At 38.6% G+C, this 27,539-nt stretch overlaps 1 long non-coding RNA gene across 1 annotated transcript; it reads left to right on the top strand.

The window, feature by feature from the left end:
• The first annotated feature begins 19,347 nt into the window (after positions 1-19,347).
• On the top strand, positions 19,348-23,730 carry LOC135202923 (uncharacterized). Its single transcript, XR_010311823.1, has 3 exons — positions 19,348-19,452; positions 20,940-21,069; positions 22,526-23,730. It is a non-coding gene; the product is annotated as an uncharacterized LOC135202923 (long non-coding RNA).
• Positions 23,731-27,539: the final 3,809 nt, after the last annotated feature.

The following is a 27,539-nucleotide window of genomic DNA, read 5'->3' as shown; positions in this document are numbered from 1 at the left end:
AAGGCAAAATCCACGAAGGAAAGAGAAACGGTGGAGTTCTGCTAGGTCTTACGACTTCTTCTCTGCAAAGTAAAAGGACAAGAGGTCGAAAGGCCTACGTTGATCTTATCTTTATTTACATATGTATGTATATATATATATATATATATATATATATAATACATATTAAGAGAGAGAGAGAGAGAGAACAAAATTCTAGTGAGAAAGAAAGTTGTTTTAGCAGTGAAGTAAACTCACAGAAAATATAACAGTCAAATAGATTCCAGAACAGTAGATATAAAAGGGGGAATTCAGTCTGAATGAATACTTTCCTGGGCCGATGGAGTGACTACTATACTGTGAAAACACTTGGAAGTCTTTGTATAAGGTTGAGAACGCATATGGTCTTGACTGTCAAGGGAACAATAACAATGAGGACGAAAGGAATCAGTGAAAATGAAAGTGAATCTCCGCTACGGTAATGATAGGGAGAACGCGTGGCTGACCAGAATGTGTAAGGATGCCGGGTCCATAGAAGTAGGTACGAGGAATATATAATCGATCTCCTGCATAAGAGTAAAAGTGATAGAGTAGACTGCACGGGCATACCTTTGCTTAGTAAACAGTGTTGTAGACTCGGAGTTTGAGAAGGTAGGTTATTACAGGTTTGATAGCAGGACAACATGGTCTGAACAATGAGGAGATTGTGTGACTGAAGTATTTGTTATGACTTTTCATAAACCCAGAGAAAATTTGTCACAGAATTGACAGAGGGACAACGTGGAAGGGTCTTGAGGATATAAGCTCCAGTGGGGTAAATCACCGAGAACAAAAACAATGTGTTTTTTTAGGATGGAAGGGAAACAAGTGGAAGAGTTTGTAGGAAAGAAAGTGGATGTTTCAATACGAAATGGTTCTGCAGAGGAAAATAAGCCGGAAAGTATTCTCAAGAAATGACAGATGAAAGTCAATGTAAACAAAGATAAAGTTATAAGATTAAATGGGATTCAGGAAGATGAAGTCACGACTTAGAAAGGTAGAATGGAAGCCTTAGAATCTTATGGGTTTTAGAAATGAATGCTTTGGATAATGTTGTCATGAGAGATGAGTCATATTACTCACGAAAGCAAGGAAGGCAGCAGGGTGCATGCAAGAGAAAAGAACGAAACTCTGAGTAGTCTACAGATGCCAAGGTTGGAATTCTCCCATTGTGAAACTGAAGCGTGCAGGCTGAATTCGAATAGAAGAGGGAATGCTGAATCTGTACTGAGGAACTGTCTGTTCAATATTTATAGTATAAGAAGTGAAAGGCTGAGATACATGTGCAATTAAAAATACGTGACGGCAGACAGATTAGCAGAGGTAAACGTGGGTTCAAAGTGTAATTAAGGAGACTCGTACGTAAGAAAATACCGGATGACTTTAGACGATTGAAACGTGTACGATTCGAGAGTGGTCGAAAGCTGGAGAAGAGGAAAACCTAGGGAGGGACTGAGAGCTGGAGAGAAAGAGCTTTTTGAAAAGAGGAGTTTCAGCATTCAGGTGAGAAGTGGGTGTGAGAGATAGAGGCGAATGCTACGGTGAGTGTAGGGTGTCCGACGTACTATTGATGAGTCTTCTGTGTAAGAGCATGAAGCAGTTAGTGTTGTAGAAGTTCTCTGAGCAGTCTGTGTAAATATGGCAGTGATCATTGCTTCTTCTTTTCTTGGGAGCCACCCCTGGTTTGAGGAAATACCTAATTTATACATACAATATATATATATAATATATATATATATATATATATATATATATATATACATACATACATATATATGTACATGTATGTATGTTTTCCATGTACATAAGGCCACAAATATCAAATTTCCTTCACTCTGGGAATAACTCACACCCAAAGTGATTCATAATTCATAAGTATATTTGTGCCAACCAGGATTCAAACCTGTACCTTTTCGAATACGTAAAAGATTCAGCTATTAAGTAACAAAACACAAAAAATATATGTCTTGACAAAGCATCTATATATATATATATATAATATATTCCAGTATGCTTGAGTTCTTTTCAATTCGTTTGAACAGAAGTCCAACATATCATACTTAGTTTTGAATAGCGCCGGTATCAGCTGCTTTATATTAAAAAGAAGAGAGAGGCTGTGATACCCATATCAGATTTTTCGCAATGTGCATTTATCTCAAAGTTTTCAGCTACGTATTTTATTTTTAAATCTGCGAGATTTCTCATCCCAGTACATTTTGACGACCTTTGATCATGCTGTTTCGTCCGTTGTATAAATGAAACATTCTTTCTGGCATTCGCGAAATACAATTTGAAATCATTCACCTGAACTATTGTGTAATGAAAATGTAAAAACATTACTAGGTTGGGCCCACAACAAAAATTTCTAGTTAAGAGGAATTGAATGATTATAAAATGATAAAAATAAAGCATTGTGGCACTATATGGTCCCCTAAAATGTTTAAAACAAAATTGATATAGATGTAGTCCCCGTGAAAGCTGAAAACAAAATTGGTACAGATGTGGTCCCCTAGAAAGTTTGAAACAATATTGATGCGGATGTGGTCCCCTAAAAAGTTTAAAACAAAACTGATACAGATGTGGTTCCCTAGAAAGTTTAAAATAAAATTGATACAGATGTGGTCCCCTAGAAAGTTTAAAACAAAACTGATACAGATGTGGTTCCCTAGAAAGTTTAAAATAAAATTGATATATAGATGTGGTCCCCTAGAAAGTTTATAACAAAACTGATACAGATGTGGTTCCCTAGAAAGTTTAAAATAAAATTGATACAGATGTGGTCCCCTAAAAAGTTTAAAACAAAACTGATACAGATGTGGTTCCCTAGAAAGTTTAAAAAAATTGATACAGATGTGGTCCCTTAGAAAGTTTTAAACAAAATTGATACAGATATGATGCAAAGAAAGACGGAAGTAATCATTTTAATGGATAATCTTTCAAAAACGGTTATGAATTTTTTCATTAAAAAACACCAGGATCTACATAAAGAATACGTTGAAGGGAGAGTGACTAGTTTCAAAGGAGACTTTGCTTAGTCAACACAACTGCCCCCATTTCCACGGACGGAGAAATTCGAAAAGTCAGAGGCCTAAGCCAGGAATGTGGACCACCCGTCAATTTTGGAACTTTCTCGTAACATGAACGTTAATTTATTCCCCGTAGAATGTACGTAAGATTAAAATAAACGGCGTTGTTCAGAATCCTTTAGCATTCTAGTTAGGAGGAATGATGACGCGAGCCTAAGAAGAGGAGAGATCTGATCACGGTAAAGGCCATTTTGCCGCCACGAAGTTTATATTAAACCGGGTTAAATTACCGTCTTAATGTCCAATTCTCTCAATATCTGATCCTCGGGGTCGTTCCAGGTGAAATATACGAGGACTTCGGAGACCCTTCGAACTCGGCTAACGGGATCTCTGCTCCAGGATTCAGAATTATGTCTTCATAAAGGACTCTCGTGTTAATGCTGCTGGTTTTGTTGCTGGCATTATTATTATTATTATTATTATTATTATTATTATTATTATTATTATTATTATTACTTTGTCGTTGTTACATCTCTTTCTGGACCCAAACAAAATGTGATAATGTAGAGTTTCTCTCTCTCTCTCTCTCTCTCTCTCTCTCTCTCTCTCTCTCTCTCTCTCTCTCTCCAGCTCTCCTTATTTTCTCCAATTTTTGGGGAAGCTCCGGGTTATCTGCTTTAAGTTTTTCTTCTTCTTCTCTTCCGTTTTGAAATTATTACAAAGACCTCGAGTCCTCTCAAGTGCTACACGTCAGTCTTGAAGAGCGCGGCGGCGTCACTCCCTTACTGCTCATAATCATCCGCTTGAATACATCAAAAAATACTTAAAGGGTCGGATCCCCTGAATGGAGGGAGGCCCAGCACATGAGTGCGAAGCTGGGCTGTCTAGGAAGTTTGTATCCCGGAAATGAAAGATGGATGGGTGTCGACTATTTAGAGTAATATGATGATGGTTCTCTCACCAGTCGTGAGGCCCCCGTAGGGGAGTTAGTTTAGTGCACCTCATGCTGTGCACTGTAGGCATTACTTGAGGTTCCTTACAGCATGCCTTCGGCCCCTAACTGCAACCCCTTTCGTCCCTTTTTACTGTACCTCCCTTCATGTTCTTTTTCTTCCATCGTACTATACTACACCCTCTCCTGACAATTGATTCATAGTGCAACTGCTTTGAGGTTTTCCTCCTGTTACACCTTTCAAATTTCCGTTTCAGCGCTAAATGACCTCATAGGTCCCTGTGCTTGTCCTATGAGGTCCCTGTTCTTGGCCTTTGGCCTTAAATTCTATATTCAATTCAATTCACTTAACTCATCAGTTGCGAACTCAACACTGTATGTAGGGATATGAATAGTGACATTGTTTGATTGGCTCCTTGTCTCTTATCTTTCTTTCCTCTGTCTGTCTGTTTGCTTGCTTGTGATGAGCTCTGTATTTTCCCGTTGTTTCTTTGCTTCTCCGTTTGTTTGTTTGTGCAGTAGAGGCCTTAGAAGGTTTGCTGAAAATTTTGTTAACAAATGACGGAGAGATTTGTTACTTCTTAACCAACGCTCGTGAGTCCATTCACCCTTCTCGCCAGCACCAGAGTCGCCCCTTATATAGTCATTCAATACTTTTATGTTATGGAGATAGTTTTGTTTATGGTGGACCACTGCACGAGCGTATACAGAAAACATCAGGGGAAAAAGACACTTGTCGGACCAGTATTGGTGCGTGTGTCCAACCTCCTATGAGGAGTAGATTTTTTTTTTTTTTTTTTTTTTTTGTTTTTTTTTTTTTTTTTTTTTTTACGTGGTTTGACGGGGAAGTTATGCCAACGCCCTGCTCCGATACAGACCTGAAGTAACTGTATCACAATAACTGGATGTCAGAGACCTCTCTCTAACAGCGGTCTCAGCTTCGTACCTTAACAGCGCTTTTCTCCCCTTCGGTGTTGTAGTTTTCTGTAAAAGAAAACTATTGAAATGGCTACTTGTCTGTCAGTCCGCATCTTTTTCTGTCCGCCCTCAGATCTTAAAAACTACTTAGGCTAGAGGGCTGCAAATGGGTATGTTAATCATCCACCCTCCAATCATCTAACATACTAAATTGCAGTCCTCTACCCTCAGTGGTTTTTATTTTATTTCTGGTTAAAGTTAGCCATGATCGTGTGTCTGGCACCTCAACAACATAGGGCACCAGTCCAGGGTCTGCTGCAGTCGAGAATTGGTGCATAGGGCTAGCCACTTCATCCCACAAGCTTTCAATGAGAAAAGGTCTGGGGAAAAATTATACATATACATATATATATATATATATATATATATATATATATATATATATATATATATAGTATGTATGTATGTATGTATATGCTTCCTACGTTTCGTGATTCATAATCACATCATCAGGGAGTTCTATGGAAAATCGAATGAATCAATAAAAGTACTGAACGGCTAAAACTGAAGTACGTTAAAATATTAGTGATTAAAAATCCACACAGGCTGTTCAAAATTATACACACTAGAGCACACTTGAACACATACACGCAAAGCACCAAATCACGTCACTTACGGACACATATGGTTTGTGAATTACGCACTGATAGTGCAGACACAGGGGGGTACAAGGAACAGCCTCTTAATTCAGGGTTGGCAGTGATTAAACAAACTGATTTAATCAAGTGATTAACTTACTGATTTTTTTTTATTAAAAAAAACCATGATTTTTTTCATTTTTTAATTTTTATTATGTTTTTAATTTGAAAGCAAACAAATTGAAAAATATGGTATGGAGGTAATAAAAACTTAAACATAACTTTACTGCATCTATCTACTTCGATTTTAAAAGTTGCAAGTACATAGCTACTTTAGCCCAGAACTTAAAACCTAAAAGATAAATCAATAGTAATTCTGTCATAAAATACATTTGGAGGAAAAAAAAAGGATCGAAAAAACATCTAACAAATAAATAAAAAACGAAATTAATATAAAAAATCAAATAAATAAAAAAACCAAATAATCACTCATTTTTTTATTTTTAATATTTTTTTTAAATCGCCAACCCTGCCTCGTAAGCGTTCATAGGCGACTGAGGATTGAAAAAACATCTAAAAAAAATCAAATAAATAAAAAAATCAAATAAATCACTGATTTTTTCTTTTTTTTTTAATCAAAAAATCTTATGCTTTCCTGGGCGACTGAAAGTCACCGTCAGGTAAACAACAGAATTATCAATAAGGTTTGTCAGTTTGCCTGAGGCAGAAATCACAACTGACAAATATCATAAAAACAAAAAACAAAAGAGAAAGAACCAATTTAGGTGAATGAGAGACAGCGGACAAAAAAAAAGGAAAAAAATGTTAATTACACGTGAAAGCAAGCGAAGAACTTTGAAGGAAGCGTGAGCTGAAAAGGATCTCTCTCTCTCTCTCTCTCTCTCTCTCTCTCTCTCTCTCTCTCTCTCTCTGCAGTAAATCAGGTCTTGAGCGGTGCGATGCAAAACGGCTCATTACCTGCCCTAATCCCACATAGATTAATAATAGTGTAATGGGATGATGGCTGGTCTTGCATACTCATTTTGGAGGGAATTAACTCCGTACTCATTTTGGCGGGAATTTATATTCGTGGGAGGTTAACTCCAATTATTATTCCCCCGAGTTTAAATTATCTTACCTCAAGGCGTTCACTAAATTATCTCTCTCTTTTCTCTCTCTTTCTCTCTCTCTCGTTCACTCTCTATTATGCATACTTCCTTTGGCCGCTGCTCCGTGCAACGTTGCCACGTTTACATTAATTATACATTTGCGCCGTTTCACTTCGGTCTAATGCTTGTTTATCTCCCGCTGCGCCGGCTCTAATCATGAGTTAATGCAAATTCCGGCAGTTCTTTCCCCGGTAACGAGATCGCGCGAGACCGTCGGCTGGCAGTCCTGTTCAAACGTTGGCAACTCTGCTTGAATTGTACTGTATAAATAAGCGGGCTGGGATCTGCAATCCACCAGTCTGAATTTGAACAACCTGCTATTGTAATGGCTTCCCAAGGCAAGGTGAGTTTCCCTTTGGTTTTTCCCCGGGTGCTAAAGTCTCTGTTACTTAGTTCCTCGAGCTTTCGCGAGACCCATCAGATACATTGTGCTTTTTTTTTTTAAAGAAAATTTGGCATTTTATTCCAGCTATCAAATCTCATTTCATAAGAGATTTCATTTTGTATTTAAAACTACGATGCTCTCTAAGAATCCAGAAGTTTTTTTGCGTGATTTTGCTCTTTGTCTCATAGTGTCTTTTGTCGTTTCCCTTTCTTTTTGTAAGATTATATTTTTCCCCATCATTTTCTCATGCATGATGGATGAATTTACATCGTACGAGAACTTTTTTTCCGTTTTTCCCTCATCACATCTGTAATTTATTCCTCAGCGCACGGTATCCTGAGTTTGAATATATTTCCAAAACGCTGCTGTCAGTACCGTCTCCGGAGAGAGAGAGAGACCTCTGCATTTCCTATCATCCTGAATCTTTGAAACATTGCTTTACCTTTCGTCTCTGTTTTGTTAACTCAAATTTACCTTGGAATATCAAATTCGTCCCTTTTGTCGCTACTCTGCTGTTCTTTTCCCCATTCGTTTCTGAAATGAAGTTTGATCATTGAAATGGGCAAATTGTCATCTGCTTTTGAAGACAGTAGTTTACTCAAATGGATATATACCAGATCCACAGTGGTAATGATGATTACGTTATCGATAGTATTCATTTGTGCTCGATGCAGGTTCAAATTATCTATTGTGAAATAATGTTGGAGCAGTAAATGACCAGATTTTTTTTTTTTCGTAATACTTTAATATCCGTTACAAAAATCCCGTCGAAGGTAAAATCTTACCGTGACTGAAAGCAGGGAAGGGTACATTACGACTGACCTCAGGAAACTGAGAAAAAGGTGCAAAATTGCATAACTCAAGGAACACTGAGGTAAGGAAAAAAACCTCTTAGTTTTTGGCAAGGTGAGGGAAAGATGACCTCTACGCGAAATAGTCAGTAAAATGCGGGTCTCTGCAACTGAGTCATGTTGGACGTTGTAGCCTACTCGTTGCGGTACAAGCGAACCGCTTTTTATATGTTAAAGAAATAGTAAGGTGTGTCCAGGTTTCCCCTTACTTGTTTTCTAAGAAGTGATACATCTACCTCTAAAGAAACAAGAGAAAGATGCGCTGAAGAAATCGAGTTTTCCATCTAGCGTATTAAATTCTCAGCCACGGTGCATGAAACTTTCAGCCACAGTGCTTACGATCATGGCTAATTTTAACCTTTAATAAAATAAAAACTACTGAGGCTAGAGGGCTGCAATTTCGTATGTTTGATGATTGGAGGGTGGATGACCAACATACCAATTTCCAGCCCTCTAGCCTCTGTGCTTTTCAAGATCTGAGGGCGGACGGACAGACATATAGCCATCTCAATAGTTTTCTTTTACAGAAAAGTAAAGTAGATCCATTGTTTGGATGTTATGGATTCTTTTCCTCATCTCAGTTATGAAAGGTTTACGTTCGACTTATCTGTTCCTGTTAAGAGTAGCTCTCTCATATTTGGCAGGTGCTCCTTCCTCTGCCTTTCTCCTCGATAGGACTGAATCGAGGGCGGCTTTCTTTGGTCAGTGATTCCGCTCTCGCCTCATCTCTGCTCTCCTCTCTCTCTTTTTTTCTACAGGTACTATATCGGTCACTGTCACGTTGCGCTCGGAGGCGAGAAGTCTTGCTCCTACCCTCAGGCAACCTCGTACCACCCACCAAGCCTTTCCTCCCTCAGTTATTTTGTGGAAGTCGCCATTCCTCTTGGGTTACACAATTCTTGCTTTTTGTTTATGTTTATTGCTGGCCTTTTGTTTACTCTCTCTCTCTCTCTCTCTCTCTCTCTCTCTCTCTCTCTCTCTCTCACTGCTTGGTGACACATGTAGCCTTTTCATATATTTGACGATTTTTTACTCGTAAAGTTATTATTGTTACAGAATTAATGAAAAATAAAGGACAAAAAAATAAAAGGAAGAGGTCGGGATAAATTTGGGAAAAAGACTAACGGTAATGAATGAATAAAATTAATGACAGAAGGTAAAAATCGTGCCTGGCTCTAGTGCTTGCCCTGGGGCACAGCACCAGTGAGGAAGTAATGAGCGGCAGAGTTGTTAAGCAGGCATCCCAGAAAAAGTCCTTTTCCTTTTCGTAGTCAAATGATGACAAAGAAGACTATGATTTACAGTGCCAATATGGGTAATAGCGATAATTATATTACTTATTATTCGTACTTGATATGAGGTAAAACACTTGGAGAATAAGAGCAAAGAGAAGAAAATGGTATAAGGAGATTGTATAAATGGTAGCTATCAGCAATTGCAAAAAAAAAAAATGTTTAAAAACAAAAGAAAAAAGGGTAATGACATAACCAAAACCTCTAGAACATCGGTTGTGCAGACGGTCACCACCTGAGGGAGGCGAAGCTGCTAACTGTGACAACGAACCAGGACGATCAGCAACTGCTCGCATTCGGTAATGAAAAGTAGTATCGGATGACAAGGCGTTTTCTTCTTCTTTCAGATTTTCTCGGGACTCTTCGTCCTGTTCCTGGCTGCTTCGTTCTTCCTCTGCGCGACAGCTGACCCAATACCATTCCCTGTGTCCGTCATCAACGCTGCGAGTCTGCCAACAGGTAAGTACACATAGGTACTACAGACGAAATCGTCGCTCTGCCTGAACCACAACCCACTTAGTGGGTCCTGGCCTGAGCTAAAGTGGCCTAGTTCTATACTTACCTTCACTCGGCTGGCTCGACCCAACCTGGTCTTGTTCCTCACAGCCTTAGGACCGCTTTCTTCACCTTGCTTTCTACCCTCCCCTAGCAATTGATTCACAATGCAGCAGCTTTGAGGTTTTCCTCCTGTTACTCCTTCCAAACTTTATGCTGTCCATTTCCATTTCAGCGCTGAGTGACCTCACAGGTCTCATCTCCATATTCAATTCAACTCATGGCCTTACCCAGCTGACCTCATCTATCGCAGTCTTAATTATCTTAACTTTTTTTCGTAATTGCCCTTACCTAACTTAATTTATCTTAACCTTTATGAATTAGCATTACCTTATTGTAAACTTCATTGTCATAAACTTTTATTAATTACCCGTACCTTAATGTAAAGGTACCTTACCCCTTCCAAAATGTCCCATAACCATAATTAAGCCTGTCTTGGTTAACTTAAGCTAACTTAAAGTGGATTTGTCAAAAAAAAACCTTTCGACTTTAACTTGGTGCAGCCAACCCAAACTTACTTTCAGAACCCTCTTACATGTTCCCGGTAATGCAATTCAACAAATATTACTTGCAAATTTATATTTTTTACAAGCAGAATGGATACATTCTATTATAAAGTACCATAATTTAGTGATTGTTAAAAAGAATAAAATCCATAATTCTGAAGATCCTAGTAATGACTAGGCTTTGTGAGTTATACGTACATTTGCTGCCAGATTTTGAAATGGTTCAGGTGAACTATGATCCAAAAGTAGGATGAAGGGAAACGTCGTTCAAACACAAAGCACCCAAAGGCCTCTGTCTTTAGTTCCAACTCTTCAGTGAAGTTCAAGAGAGAGAGAAAAGGAGGCCTAAATGGGAAGAGGAAAGTGGGGTTCAAACAGACAGTATCCACATTTTTCTCCTACTTACTCCAATGAAGTTGAATAAGAAGGGAGAAGCATGCACATCACATGATTCCCTAATCTGTTTTTTTTCCCTCAGGTACAGGGATCTCCCTCCCGGCTTGCAACACGTTATCCAACTCCATCTGCTGCTCCTACACAGCGGGGACCACCAACTATTTGAAATGTTCCTTGGCTCTACTCTGTAATCCTTCCTGCTAAGGTTGGCAGACCTGCTCAGCAATCCTACATGTAGAGGTTGGTAATCCTGCTCGGTGAGGTTGGTCACCCTACTTGTAGAGGTGGCCAATCCTACTCGGTAAGGTTGGTCACCCTACTTATAGAGGTTGCCAATCCTACTCGGTAAGGTTGGTCACCCTACTTGTAGAGGTTGCCAATCCTACTAGCAGGGATTGATCTTGGATGTAAGGATTGCTGATCCTACTTTTTTGGGGGAGTGGCAACCCATCTTGTTAAAGCTGTAAGTTCTACTTGCTGACAATGGCTGGCTGAAGATGTTTACATATTCTCCCGTAATCAGAAAAGATTTACCTCGCAACTGCTGAGTGTGCAATCACGGTTGCAATTAAGCCTTAATGGTGTTGATTTCAACGGTAATGGAACCATTATTGTACTGAGAATATGAGTCTGCTTATTGGACTGAGTTGGACGTCACTTTCTGATAGAGAAACGTGTGTAGAATTTTGGTAAGCAAAATTTTCTACAAATTAGATATTTTTGTATTCATTTGTAAGATGACCTGTGCTGATTTCCATTGTACAACTCTCGGAAGAATTAGAGAGGAAATTAGCTAAATAGCTCGTGAAAATGTGCAGCAGAGCTTAAAATGTTGATATTTTGCCCTACTATGTTCACGGGTAAGGTGACCTTTTACAGTGTTCACTTTAAAGTCCATTAGAAGAATATTGTTAATTAATAGTATTGGCTGGAATAGGTTAATCCATTTTAGGTTAATGATAAATAGAAGAAGTGACTATATATATATATATATATACATATATTATATATATATATATATATATATATATATATATATATATTATATTAAGTATAAAACAGGAAATGTTGCTAAATCAAGAATGAATATAGTGAATTGTAAATTTGTAAATTAATCAGAAATGAATGAAGAAGATAGGGAATGGAGTGAGACCAATTATGTGAGTGTAAATGCCCTCAGCTTCTATTGTTGCACCAGTGCCAGTGTTGTTGTGTTAATTAATCAAATTTTTTATATTACAAATGTTATATTTTGTTTTTTGTTGTTTCAACTTGTTGTGTTTATCAAGAAATGTCAGTAGAGTTGTACTTTTGACAATAAAGTTTGTAAGAATCATTCCTTTGCTTATTCCATGGAAAAAAAACATTGTTTTGTGTATTTTTTGGGCACATGTATATATATATATATATTTATTAATATATATATATATATAGATTAATATATATATATATATATGGTATAGATACCATATATATACGACACAGTCCAGACGTACAGGGCGTTTATTCACATGTTAAAGAAGATCAAGGGCAGGAACACGAAGAGATTCACATTATCCTTTAATCCTACGTTTCGTGACAACATCGCCACATCTTCAGGGATTTTTCTACAAAATAAAGTATAAAATGTTAACATAAAATAAGAGCTGATCACAAGATCCAATAGTTGAAAAGTAAAAACAGTTTAATGGTAAAATTACAACTATCATACTTAAATTACATGCACACTTGATTAAAACAGACCAGAAATACCAAACAACTTACAAATGACGAGAAGAATATTTAAAAATTAAAGCTAAATTACACAAAGATAAAAGTAATAACAAATATCATAAAAAGTAAAAGTCATATATTCACAAAACCACAGCCAAAAACAGCTCAACACTTAACCAACCTTTTTATCTTTGATGCTGAAAGGTTGGTTAAGTGTTGAGCTGTTTTTGGCTGTGGTTTTGTGAATATATGACTTTTACTTTTTATGATATTTGTTATTACTTTTATCTTTGTGTAATTTAGCTTTAATTTTACCATTAAACTGTTTTTACTTTTCAACTATTGGATCTTGTGATCAGCTCTTATTTATGTTAACATTTTATACTTTATTTTGTAGAAAAATCCCTGAAGATGTGGCGATGTTGTCACGAAACGTAGGATTAAAGGATAATGTGAATCTCTTCGTGTTCCTGCCCTTGATCTTCTTTAACATATATATATATATATATATATATATATATATATATATATATATATATACATCTACTGTATATATATATATATATATATATATATATATATATACTATATATATATACACCCGACCCGGAAGGCGTTATAAAGACGTTGAACTATAATAATAATAATAATAATAATATCCTTTATTTCATCTCGGGGTCATATACATAGAATATACAAAATACAGACGCCGCCGCGGTGAAAGATTCCCCTTGACTCCTTGACTTCGGAGCGTCAGCTTGGAATCGCCGCTTGAGTGGAAAAAAGATGGCTGGTGTTCCCTCTTCCCTTCTTGGTTTTTAATCGCTCGTCCGGGCTTTTTATCTTATTTTTCTTTATTTTCTTTTTTTTTTTAGGGAAAACTCATTTGGTGACATTCGGAGACAAAATAACACTTCGATCAATAATTGCAACGGAAGATTTAGAGATCTAGAATTTTTTGACGGCTGAATGAAGCGGGAACGGAAGACTTGTTGCGGCTACACTGCACTTATAAACCCAGACGCAGATTCTATATAGTCATTCTGAAAGGCGATCACATCATCACAAGATGACGGGTTCCATGAGCACTGGTTTTTTTTTTTTTATACAATATGTTTTATTTATTTCTTCTTCCATCTGACAATGAAATAATCCTGTTGCCAATATAGCTTACAGATCATTCTACATAACAGATAAATCAATACCGGACCCCTAGAACTAAACCTCTTATAGAAATCTACTTACTTTCCTGAAGTGTCTGTTTAACACCCCACCCCCCGATATGCCACTTGACCGCTGACCCCTTTTCTTGTACTGTTTACTGTTGCAATCCTTTATTTTCGTCAGGCCTTTACTCGAGAATAAATGTCCGGTGTTGTCTTGCAAACATTTTCATTGTATTTCCCCCTGAAGTTATACTCGGTTTTTTTTCCATCTGTCCCCCCGCCTGTGGTGTTTGCGTATGGTAACACTGCGTCCCGAGCTTTAGATAGTTACATTCAGCTTACATTCAACAATAATACCAATATCCTATTTCGAATATTAACGGTAGAATTCACATACAGTAAATTATTAAAACGCTTTTCAGTTGCAAATTGACGCCCAGATTTCCTTTCATTTACCTAAACCTTACACATTGCGTAACTATCTAAAACCCGGGACGCAGTGTTACCATACGCAAACACCACAGGTGGGTGGACAGATGGAAAAAAAAACAGAGTATAGTAACATCGAATCCGACGTATTAAGTCGAGCTGTCGTAATAAATCCAGCATCTTTTGCCTCGAGTTCTGTAATGTACTGGTTGTTACTGAAACCTGTAAACCTCATCAGCTTCTTCATTACTTTTCTCTCCGCTTCTAAGGTCTTTCGAAGGTCCCAGAAGGTTGTGCCACCATCAACATCCTCTTTGATATTTCGGCCACACCCCCTTTTATCCCAGTACCATCTTACTTAACTCTTTATTGATAACAAAGTTAATTTCATAAACTTTTATTTGTTACCATTAATCTCTTTCCAGCTTCTTTCAAACTAGTTTTGATTTTCTTTCCTTGATCATCTATGTTTTTTCTAAGTCACTAAGCATTTCGCCTTATTGTGACGGCCTCGAGTTAACTTCCTGTTTACTTTGTTCTAGTGTTTGTAAGTTTTTGTCTTCAAATCATTTCCATATTTAGAACATATTTTACACTGAGGATAAAGTGAACCCTTTTCTTGTCGGTACATTTTTCGCATGTTGGTTAATACTTTTAAAATCCTTAAGCTTGACGAGGACTACTGCCTAAAAATCTTGGTGATAAAAGAAATTAATTAAGGAATATGACGAAGCCGTTGGATCCTTCGGCAACTGTAACAATTGCACTTGTGTGTGTGTGTGGGGGGGGGGGGGGGGGGGGGGGAGACCGATGAGGGGAAATATCAAGCGAGTCAAAAAGGGCACTTGGCCGCAGTCGAGATTTCTGTACAGCATACAATGCTGTATGAAACTCTTAGCCGGCCGTGGTGGCCTGTGTTGTTGCAGAGCCAGACACACGATCATGGCCAACTTTAACCTTAAATGAAATAATAATTAATGAGGCTAGAGGCTGTAACTTGGTGTGCTGGATGATTGGAGGGTGGATGGTCAACATACCAATTAGCATGCCTGTAGTTTCAGCGGTTTTTAAGACCTGGGGGCGGACAGAAAAAGTGCGCATGGACAAAGAAAGACTTCTTTTGCAAAAAAAAAAAAAAAAAAAAAAAAAAAAAAAGAGGCTGGGGTTCGTGGAAAGAAGACATTCCATGGAAAGGGAGTGAAAGGGGATAAAAAGAATAATAATCTCACACAGATTGGTAATGGTTCAATAAGATGATAAATGAGCGTCAATTCAGCACGGTGGAAAGTAACTTCACACAGGCCAGTGTCTAATTTGATCACCCAACTGATAAACAGCAGCAGGTCGCTAATCCCATAGCAGATGAACACGGATGCGAGACTGTGAAGAATGGAGTCTCTCTCTCTCTCCTTTCTCTCTCTCTCAATTGACGTCAAGTGTTTTGTATGTTTTATCGTTTCTCTAAGGCTATCGATCGATCATAACGGTCTGACCTCAAGGGTTTTGTATGTTTCATCGTTTCTCTACGCTAACTGTCGTATTTTTGTATTATTATTATTATTACTACTTCTTTCTCAAATATATCTATTATTACTACTTTTTTCTCAACTATATCTATTATCGTTATGGTCGGCCGGTGTTAGATAATACTTCTATTCTTTGCTTCTTACTATTCCTTGTCATTTTGATGTTTGCAACTTGAGTGTCTCATCACCGCCAATCTTATTACTATCACTCCCTTGCTGTCGAAGTCGGGAACTAATGCCTTGGCTCCCAGACAGAAAGCCAACGGAACTCTCCCTTAACGGGAATTTGACTGTGTGGAAAACGGACAGAAATGTTTAGCAACGTTCTAAACCGAACCAGTGCCAGCCAGCTTGCCTTTTGATGATCATGAAATTCATACCAATGACAAGAGGCGGAAGAAAGCTTTTGTTGGACGCCACACGTATACATCACTGATGACCAGAGAGGGAGAGAGAGAATGTAACACATGGTCGATGTGAGCGCAAAGCAAGTTGTGGCGTCCAGCTGAAGGAAGCAGAATACGATGTATATTTGATGGAGAACGAAGTCATCCTGATGTGTGAGAGATTATGAAGACCAGCATTTGAACGAATGTACTACAAGAACGTTTTTTGTTAAAGATGCGAGAGATGTTTTGAACAGAGTGGCAGTCAGTCGCTAACCTCTTTGGCTGTCTACTTTCAAAACAAAGAAATGAACTGTCGGCTCGGGAAATGCACTTGCACCTGAACGAGAGACGTACATATACCATGTATTAAACGTGAGACTGAGACTGAGTCTGTCCTTGCGAAATATGAGGAGATTCTTGAGTCGATTTTCTAAGAGCGGCTGCGCACTATATCTTCGAATATTTAAGACCATTTCACTGCAGAAAACAGCAGTTCCTTTGTCATTAAACAGAAATAGTAATTAACTTCGTGTCCTATTTAGTATCCCTTTTATCGATTGGCAATGAATCAGTCAGCCAATGTCTGCTGGTCTTGAAGTCAGGAACGATTTTTCCATAAGTCTGGCTGTCTGTCTGCCATGCTCGCCTTTCATAGCAACTCCTCATATATGACTGAAGGGTTTCCCGATAAACTTGGTGGAAGAGTTGACAATTATGTATAATCTTTTATTGCAGAGAGACCATAGTCGTCCCTTTCTTTCGTCCGCCTGTCCATTCAAGGTAGCTGCCACGGTTATACAGAGGTCGGTTATTCATTGTCATGGCAACGCCTCTTCAACGCTCTTAGGCACTTTGGTCAGACTTCGTACAGAGGTAGATCATCACTTGTAGATGTTCAGGAATGGAGCTCATCAGCTTGAGGGATTTCAGTCAAATTGATTGAGAAGGTATACAACACAAGTGTGTAAGAGAGGATATTGTCTCCCCATCAGTGTATACTTGTCACACTACTAAATTGCAATCAAAACTCCTTACGCAACCCGAAAGGTTTTCAATTAAACTTGGTATACAAGGTGAGCCATCGTGTACAGATGTGCCTGAAGGACGATCGCCCATTCTCTGTCGTTCAGTATCTGTTACACTTAGCCTGCCATGCAACTCATTCTGAATGGTTGAAAGAATTTTTACAGAAGCAGGCCATCAAGCATAGTATTGCATGATGGGAGTTCGTCTGTCTGTCTCTCTGTTTGTGAGTCTGTCCATCTTTCTGCTTGTGATTTTGTCTTTCACTCTTACTTAGCCATCGCAACTCCCATGTGGCTGAAGAGATTCCAGTCGAGCTTAGTACACTTATAGACAATCCCACATTGATCCATACAAAGGGATATTTTCTATTTATCAGTCGTCCTTCAAAATGGCGTTCGCGTTTACCGTATCATTGCAACTCTCCCTTCACGGCTGAAGGTACTTGAATCAAACTTAGCAGAAATGTACTAGAAGGATGATCGTCAGCATGACTACCCGTTAACTTAAGTTATGCTTCCCTGTTTTCACACCTCCTACAGGTTGGAGGAAATCTTGCCTGACTTGTTACATGAGCATTAATCATGAATGCCCAGTTATTTATCAGCCTACCTTCCAGTCTGACTCTCAAGTTTACCTTGTAATCGCAAGTCCTACAAGTTTGTACGGTTTTCAGGCAACGTAGTGTAAGAATAGTCCATTGTAACCACCTCAGGTCTCTAGCTGAAATTTAAGTTATATAATCAGTGCACTAACTATTACAACTCTCAATGCATTTTTTCTCTCCAATATTATTACTGTTACAGTATTATGATTACTATCTTTTGTTCGACCTCAGCTATTGTCTGTATTTTGTATAATCCATGTATATGGCCCTGAGCTGAAATAACGGATATTATTATTATTATTATTATTATTATTATTATTATTATTATTATTATTATTATTATAACCACTCAAGAAGATCATCTAAGTGTCTTTTTATAAGTCTGTCCATGGTTGTGTGTCTGTCACTGTTGAAGGAATTTATGTCAAACTAGATACAAAACTTAAAACATAAAAACAGAATGCACCAGTGTGCGTAATGGCTTATCTGATGTCCATTCATCTATCTGTCTCCCTAGGCGCCTCAGTGGCGTGATCGGTATGGTCTTGGCCTGCCACCCCGGTGTCTGAGAGTTCGATTCTCAGGCATTCCATTGAGGGGTCAGAGATGTGTATTTCTGGTGATAGAAGTTCACTCTCGACGTGGTTCGGAAGTCACGTAAAGCCGTTGGTCCCGTTGCTGAATAACCACTGGTTCCATACGCCGTAAAAACACCATACAAACAAATCTATGTCCCACACAGCTGAAGGGACTTCCAGACCATCACAGACGGACATGCATGAGGGTAGATCCTCCATTATTCTGTCTGACTGACTCAGCATGTTTGTCACATTATGCCTTTTCATCGCAACTCCTGCACAGTTGCTGGCTTTTCAGCCGAACAGCGCAAAGGTAGACCATCAGTCATAGATGTGTGAGAAGGGAGACTGTCGTTTATCCTTATTCAAATCTGCCTGTCTATCAAAGTGTCTGTCACGGTGATTTCGTCAATTGCAACTCTCTTATATGCACAGTTAACCAGGCAGGAAGGGCGACGTCAGTCTGCCTATCTGTCAATGTGTCTGCTCTGTTTTAACTTGCCATCACTCCTCTTCCTGCATGTTTGAAGGAAATTCAGGCAGATCTAACGCAACGATAGACCCAAACGTACTGGAAGGGAAAATACTCGTCTGTCAGCACACCGGCGAGTCTGTCACTGTCACAACTCCTACAAGTTTGAGGCGACGTCTTCCGAACTGGTATACAAAGGAGGCCATCGGGCACAAATGTAAAGGGAAGGGAGAGATAGTCCTTTTGTCGGTCTATGCGTCTACCCACCAGCGTGTCTGAGAAGCTTTAAATGCCAAAGAAATTCCTCTGACACGACGACTCGATAGTATCAATTCAAACCTGCTGGAACATTTCCCCTTTGCAAGTTACTATAATGGTGTCTTCTTCAACATCTGATCTGTCAAACCGTTGTGAAAGAGGCGTCGGGAACGGGATGTTACGTCAATAGACTTAGCAAGACTTTCAGCTTGCCAGTTATTATTAACCATGCGAAGGTTAACTCCGATTAGTATTCCACGGGGTTTTCTCTGTCCCTTTCACTCTCTGTTTTGTATACGGTACTTTCTTTACCTGCCGCCCTATAGTTGCCATGGTTATACTAAAGTATATTTGTACTGTTATGCTCCAGCCTAATTCTGCCTAATCTCCGGGCGCCGGCTGTCTTCACGAGTGATGCAAAAGCAGAGAATTCGCTCCCTGGGCAGCGAGATCGCGATAACATCGGCAAACCCGTGAAGACGTTGGCAACTCCACTTAAAATGTACTGTATAAATAACCGCGCTGGAAGCGGCTAACCACCAGTCTCAATTTGAACAACCTCGTAAAATGGCGTCCCAAAGAAAGGTGAGTTTTCGATATTTTTCTTTACGTAGTTCTTGTCACCTAAATGCCAGATCCTTTTTTTTTTTTACCTCAGAAGAGTTTGCGCTGTTCCGCCAAGACTAAAGCAATATTTTCCGATGAGATTTCATCACTTAATTTAAAAAGCGACAGATTCAAGGATTTTAAGAATTCCTTTTTCCTAAGTCATTTTTCTACTACAAGAGCTCCTCATCTTCCTTCTCCACAATGTTGTTTTCTTATGTACGATCACTTTCATTTTTCTGGTATGATAATGTTCCTCGCCGTGACTTCTACTTAATTATCCGCGTACGATATCCTGGATAGGTTATTTTCACCAGAGCCCTGAATGGCCTCTGGTAAAGTACCAAGTTGATTTATTTCGCAAGAAAATGTGTATGCATTCACTGTACCTCCTTTCATATTCTCTTTCTTCGATCTTACCTTCCACCCTATCCTAACAACTGATTCTTAGTGCAACTGCTTTGAGGTTTTCCTCCTGTTACACCTTTCAAATCTTTCTCTGTCAATTTCCGTTTCAGCTCTGAATGACCTCGTAGGTCCCAGCGCTCCGGAGGGTGGCTCTGCTATCTCTCTCTCTCTCTCTCTCTCTCTCTCTCTCTCTCTCTCTCTCTCTCTCGTTTAGACTTCATTTATTTGCCTTTTCATTCATTCATTTATTCCCACTGTAAAGTCATCGTTACCAGATAACAGTGGGGAAAACGAAGCAGAACACAGAAAATGAAAGAAAGAAGTGGAGCGGAATGAGGAAATAAATGATCTAGTGAAACAAATGAATAAGAGAAGCGAACTATGCTTGACTGCCTTCCCCACCCCCGCCCGCCCCCCCACCCAACTCTCCTTCAGACGCAGTGCGAATGAGAAGCAGTACATACATACTACTTCGTCTGGCGATACGGTTGCTAATTAAAGTCTCTGTTTGCTGCGCCAACATCGCTGTTAAGATTTCTTTTTTCTCTCTCTCTCATTAAATTCTCGATGGGAGTGGGCGTTGATAACGATAACGAATAGAACGCGGATGCTACAAGTGAGAAATTAACTCGGAAGAGACGCAATACTTCTTGTTAGGTCTATGTGAGGATCTTTTGCGTTTAGTCATCATGGTCAGTTTTGTCATCATTTATTGTCTAGTTACTCGACAGTGGCGGTCGCAACCAGGGTATTTAAAGTACTTATATTATTATTATTATTATTATTATTATTATTATTATTATTATTATTATTATTATTATTATTATTTCAGTAGATGAAACCTATTCACGCGGAACAAGCACACCAAAGGGGCGCAATTGACTTGAAATTCAAGCTTCCAGAGACCCCCAAACACTGTAGCAGTCACTGATCATGTTACAGAGCCAGTTATTTTTCATCAGCTTGAGGAAGACGCGAATCCGCGACATATGAGTGGCATCACGACGCTAACCACTAGCCTGGCCGTTCATTCATTCCATTTTCTCTTTCCCATCCAGATATCCTTCGCCTTCTTGCTGGCTGCCACTACTTTACTCCTCTCCGCAACAGCTGATCCTCTTCTGTTGCCTCCATTACCTGCGTTACCTCAGTTACCAATCACTGTCGTAGTCCCACCAAATAACCCAGGTAAGTGCGTAGTGGCTTAGCTGTACCTTTAAGGAAGGCGAATAGTTTCACCTTAATATACTCTGTTTTTTTTTCATCTGTCCACCCGCCTGTGGTGTTTGCATATGGTAACACTGCTTCCCGGGCTTGAGATAGTTACGCTAAGTGTAAGTTTTAGGTAAATAAAAGGTTATCTGGGTGTACATTTGCAACTGAAAAGCGTTTTAATAATTTACTGTATGCGAATTACACCGTTAATATTCGAAATAGGATATTATTATTATTGTAGAATGTAAGCTGAATGTCACTATCTAAAGCTTGGGACGCAGTGTTACCATACGCAAACACCACAGGCGGGTGGACAGATGGAAAAAACCGAGTATACCTGGACCTTAGCAACACGATTTTGTTCTACCTAGTCTGACCTAACTTACTTTCCATATTCGTTTCTTTTTTTATCATAACTTTTTTTTAATCATAACCTTACGTTACGCAACCTGTGATAAGCCTGATTTACCTTAACCCCAATTTAACCTCATCTTACCAAGCATGGCCTAACCCAACTCAAATTTCCCTTACCTAACCTAATGTAAATGTCAAAAGCACCTAACGTCCATTACAAGCACTCCTAAGCAAATGCAGTAACGAAGATAACAACTAGATTATAATCCAATGAATTCCGTGAACAAACAAAATGAATGTTCATTTATAGCAAAGAATAAACTGAAAAACATTGAGATTATATTGGCCAAAAAATTAATTGTTTTAATTTGAGTGTCTTTAGTGAGTGTGCTTGATTTTTGTCACTGGATTTTGACGTGTTCTTCATTCTTATAGAATGGAGACAAGGCGAGTTGTCAGATTCTCCTGTCCTCAAATTTTGGTGACATTCAGACTGAAACTGTCTGCCTGAGAATTCAGAGGTCATACCCAGATTTTCTTCACTGTACCTCACATGAAAAGATTGTCCAGTGACCTGTATATTCTGCTATAATATCCGTGAAGTTTATTTGTATATAGTAATAGACACACACACACATGCATATATATATGTGTCTGGTAAAAATGTTCTGTTACAACAGAATTCCATCTAATAAAAGGAGCCCATAAAAACTCCAAAATATAGAGAGAAAATACTATATTTCAGAGACTGCTGTCTCTGAAACAGTATTTTCTCTCTATATTTTGGCGTTTTTATGGGTTCATTTTATTGGATATATATATGTGTGTGTGCTTGCGTGTGTGTGAGAGAAAGTGAGAGTGGAAGATTGACAATAAATGTATGTCTGAGAGAGAGAGCAAGAGAGGGAGGTGTGTTGAATGCTAATGTTGCCGCTACGGGTACTACTACCCAGCGAAAAAGAGACGGGCAGATCCTCCCCTCCTTTTCTAATAAGCAAACTGGTTTGCAACACAATAGCGAAGGTAGTACCTAAGCCGCATTCTATCATCCGTTTCTCTCGCCCCCTCCCCCCAGGTGCGCTGATCCCCCTGGTGCCTTGCAATCCCATATCTAACGCCATCTGTTGCGCCTACAACCCGGGATCCACCAACTACGTGAAGTGTTCCAGCGCCCTCCTGTGTACCCCTGCGTGTTAAGGTTTGCCATCCTGTTTCTAGAAGTTGGTCATCCTGTTTCTAGGGGTCGGCAATTCCGTTAGCCGCTCGTGTGTAGGGATTATCAACCGTTATATATTAGGGCCTGCCAGTCCCGTCCGTTGAAGGCTGGTAACCCTACTATACGTGTCAAGGTCGCAGTCCTACTTGTGGCTGGTTGAAGATACTCGTCAACTCTCCAGTTATCTATGTATAGATTAGACACACCTAGTCAATGCTGGGAGTGAGCTCAACACTTTTGTAATCAAATGTCAATGGTGTTGATTTCACGATGATCGACCCATTATTATAATTTCATGATTTGGGTTAACGTAAGTTTGATGGAATGACTAAATAGTCCTTTTCTGGTGAATTAATATACACAGAGGTGCTCTAAACACTTTTGTAATTGAGCGTCAATGGCGTTGATCGCACGATAGTCGACCCATTATTATATTCTTATGATTTGGGTTAATATGCTACGTAATTTTGATGGAATGACTTAATGGTAATTTTCTGGCAAATTAATATACACAGAGAAATTAGGAGAACAAAATCTTCTATAGATCAGATATCCAGAGACCTCTAGAGACCACTATGTACAAGACGCCCTGTGATAACTTCTCTCGAACAGCGTCTCCAAAGAGATAGTTTTCGAGATGAACTTGATTTTTTTGCAGCTAATTTGTAAATCGTTCATTGATCTGTTGTCCTGCTTCCAGTTTGTCATCAGTTTTAAACGGCTCCTTTCCAACACTGCACGAGAAAAATTCGTCTCATAGAGTGTCTTCCATCTTAAGTAGTTGACGTATAATCATGATTTTTTTATTTCATTGTCTGCCTTTGTTGAACACGTTTGTAAAAAAAAAATAGCAAAATAAGGCAACTGTACCTAACTTTCCACTAGCGCCAGTGTTTCCATGTTGAATAATCAAAATATTATTTTTACCACAAATGTTATTCTTAAGTTACCGTTGTTTCAGCTCGATGTTAAGTTTATTTTAAGACATCTCAGTTTTTTGTTTTGTTAACCTACCGTTATTGTGGATTGTGCTGTTTGTTGATTAACAATAAAAATGATGAAACATTCTTTTTTGCTTATTCCGTGGGTTTAAACATAATTGTGGGTGTATATAATATATATATATACACACACATACATATTGTATGTGTATATATGCATATATTTATACATATTCTGTGTGAATGTGTTTGTATGATTCAGTCGTGTCTCAAAATAACATATTTACTACCGAGAATCACTGACATAAGCTGAAATGATTACACACAATGTGTATTGGAACACTTTAAACTATTCTCTAAAGAAAAGAATATTACTACAACTTGTCCATTTCATCCATTTCAAAAGCTCGTTTTACAACCTACTCGCTTTTGTTGTCATTTTTCTGTTGGGGATCTCTTAATACGAGGCCATCTCACTGGTAATGGCAGGACTATTTACCTTTTACGACTCGGGTTAATGATTGCTTAAACAGATATCATAGTTGGCAATCTCATTCTCCTCTCTCTCTCTCTCTCTCTCTCTCATCAAGAGCTTTTATGGCACAATTTAATGGTATTATAAAAGAAGGAACATATTAGACCCTGAGATTTCTCTCTCTCTCTCTCGATTCGAGTTTATGTTTACTTAAATACGTCTTCTAATCGTTTAGTGTTACTTAATCTCTCTCTCTCACACACACACACGCGCGCGCGTGCGATTCGAGTTTATGTTCACCTAAAGACATCTTCAATCGTTTGTAGTGTTATTCTCTCTCTCTCTCTTTCTGTTTCCCGATACACATTTTTTTTCTCAGACTTTCGAAGATCTGGGAACATTTGAGACCGGAAGGATATCGAGTATCAGTAGAAGGTGAGATAATGTTGGCAATAAGGAGCGACCTTTTGGCAATGTACATTTCCATCGTTTTCCTTTCAAAGGGACGTCTGGGCGTCTTGACTTTGGAAAGGTCGTTGAATGTATGTATGTATGTACGTTTGTCTGTCTCTAATGTTGTTTTTAAACCACCATCATTACCACTGCTTATGCTAACAGCTTGGTAAACATATTATTTTTATTATTATTATTATTGTTAAGAAATTCACAATCTAGTGAAAATAAATTGTGAAAAAATATCCACAATTATATATTAAAAATATATTTCTATGTAAAAATAGAACAAAGACTGTAGAACACATGAACGGTGTTCCTCATCAGTGTAACGTTAAAATGTAATAAAGAGGATAGTTTCCTCCCGAAGAGCATTATTATTGTTATTATTAGTAACCAAACAAAAACTTTTTTCAGTTTTCTTCTGAAGACTGAAAAAGAAACCCACAAAATTACTGTGTATAACATGTTTACTTATTAAATGTAAATACTTATAAGTAAACACGTTATACACAGTCATTTTGTGCGTTTCTTTTTCAATTATTATTATATTATTATTATTGAGATGATGATCGAGTTTTTACTGTGCCTTGCTTTCATACATACATACACACACACACACACACACACACACACACATATATATATATATATATATATATATATATATATATATATATATATATAATATATATATTATCAGAAGGACCTCAATAAAGTCTGGATGGTACCTAGCGGATTTATTTATTCAAAAAAGTTACAGCCTCACAATGAGGACTGTTTGTCCTTCAGAGCTTCTAACTTTTTTTAATAAATAACTCCGCTAGATACCATCCAGTTTTATTAAGGTCCTTCTAATAATATACAAATATCTATATATGAAAGCAAAGCATAGTGCAAACTCGATTCTCTCCTCATTTATGTTTTGAAAGCAGCCAACCTTAGAAGTGTTGTTCAGAGATGAAATGGCCAGTTTGGTGTGACTAAGTGATCTCTGCGTCGGCGATCCTTATCTTTTTATACGTATTTTTATGTTATATGTTCGAAACTGTTGTGTTTTTCGAGAGGATATCTTCAGAACTGGTTTTCAATTTGTGGCTGCTCACATGTTACTGAGAGTATTTCATCCATACTTTATTCTGCCGACGCTCTCACCCATCTCTGAGTTACGTACTTTTAGAGACTCATTTTATTTGTTTATATGCTGACCTTATTTTAGCTTTTGTCTGTATTTCACTGTGATTCTGATGAATCTGCTTCTCTCCTTACGCACAAACTGAACTACTCCGTGGGAGACGACTTGTCAAGTAAATGGTGGTTTTTTTTTTTTTCTTTCTTTCTCTTCCTCGCATTAGTTTGTTAAGTTACTGTCCCTTTTTTTTTTTTTTTTTTTTTTTGTCTCTAGAATGAATTTGTTCTGTCCTTCACGCAATACAGAGATAGAAAGAGAGAGAGAGAGAAACGCCAGTGTAATAAGAGCCCCGAGTACCCACGAGCAGGTTACAACCAGGCTCTCTACTCATCGTCATCGATTATGTTCAATCGGAGCCAAAAGCCAACACTCGGGGTCCATCGGCTCCGAGGACGCGCATGAATCCGCTGTTTGCGGAGGGACTTTTCGCGAGCCCTTGTCTTCGGGAACCCTGTCATGATGATATCCACGAGTGATATCCGGTGTTTATTCAGGAACGAGGGAAGGCGGGGGGAGGCAGCAGGATTGAAAAGGACTTTCAGAATTCCGTTTGGATTCGGTGCAAAAGGGAATTAATAACGCGGGGGGGTGAGAATCGAAAAACGTAATCGAGGTTGTTGATGACGAGATTACAGGCAGCTCTGCCTGACGATGTTTGCTCGATTCTCGACGACGAGGACTATAGCTGTCATTGTGAGTTGGTTGTCTTCATACCTGTTATTATTACCGTCAAGCCAATATACCCACCCATCCATAGACAGAATGAAAGGAGTGGAGCCTCATACGTTACTGAAGTTACCATGTAATCCTCACTAGCCTACTGCACCTACAGTTATGGTTTTACAGCATTGAATAGACGTGTGCAGTTCTCTTCCCTAAGGCCAACGGTGAACTATGTTGCATAAGCAGGCAACTTCCCATGGAACTACATGATAAAGACGAATCTCCCTTTTATTGATACTGTTGCAGACAATAGTGTGGTTCAATAGTATATAAGGTTCCAATACTATAATTAGATTCACGTCAACCGTACGTCTGATGTTTAGGCCCGTCCCTTACGACGCTCCTGATTGGCTGTTGATAAGCCAATCTCGGGCCTGGAAACTCTGTCTCTCTCGAGAGTTCACATAAGCGGGAATGATTTTCCACTTCTCCTGACGGAAACGTCTTTCAAAAGTATCCCTCAGGAGAGGTGGAACATACATCCTGCCTATGTGAACTCTCTCGAGAGAGACTGGCAGTTTCCAGCCCTGTGATTGGCTTATCAACAGCCAATCAGGAGCGTCGTAAGGGACTGTCCTAGACACCAGATGCACGGTTGATGCACAGCCATCTTGAACTGACAAGGCCTGTGCGATCGCTCTTGACACAAGCCCCATTCCCAGTTCTGCATATTTGGTGTTATTTATTACTTTTTATGCAGAGTATCTTATTGCTATGTTAGATGATTATGTTTCACAGTCTTTAACAACATCATAATCCTCTAAACCTGATTAAGTTAATTAAATATGCTGCATGAAGGTGGAAAATCAGTGCAGAAGTTATGATGAAAAGCAACAGAGTTCATTAACACAAATGATTGTAAAATATATTATCAGTCATTGCTGATGACTTTAAATGAAAAATCAGTACTTGCAACTTTCATATTTTATAAACTGTTCAACCATTTATTTTTAATTTGTATTGTTGTGGGTATTTTTCCTGAGGCCATCTAATTTGCAAAAATTACACAATTTAGAAGCAGATCCTCTCCTCAGAAATGCATACAAGCTTACATCAAAGACAGTAAATCTATCGAGTCAAGAAAAGCAA

This window comes from Macrobrachium nipponense, chromosome 33 (assembly GCF_015104395.2).
Source record: "Macrobrachium nipponense isolate FS-2020 chromosome 33, ASM1510439v2, whole genome shotgun sequence".
Taxonomy (NCBI): domain Eukaryota; kingdom Metazoa; phylum Arthropoda; class Malacostraca; order Decapoda; family Palaemonidae; genus Macrobrachium; species Macrobrachium nipponense.
Note: the sequence above shows the minus strand (reverse complement) of the source record. Positions and strands in the feature narration are given on the sequence as shown.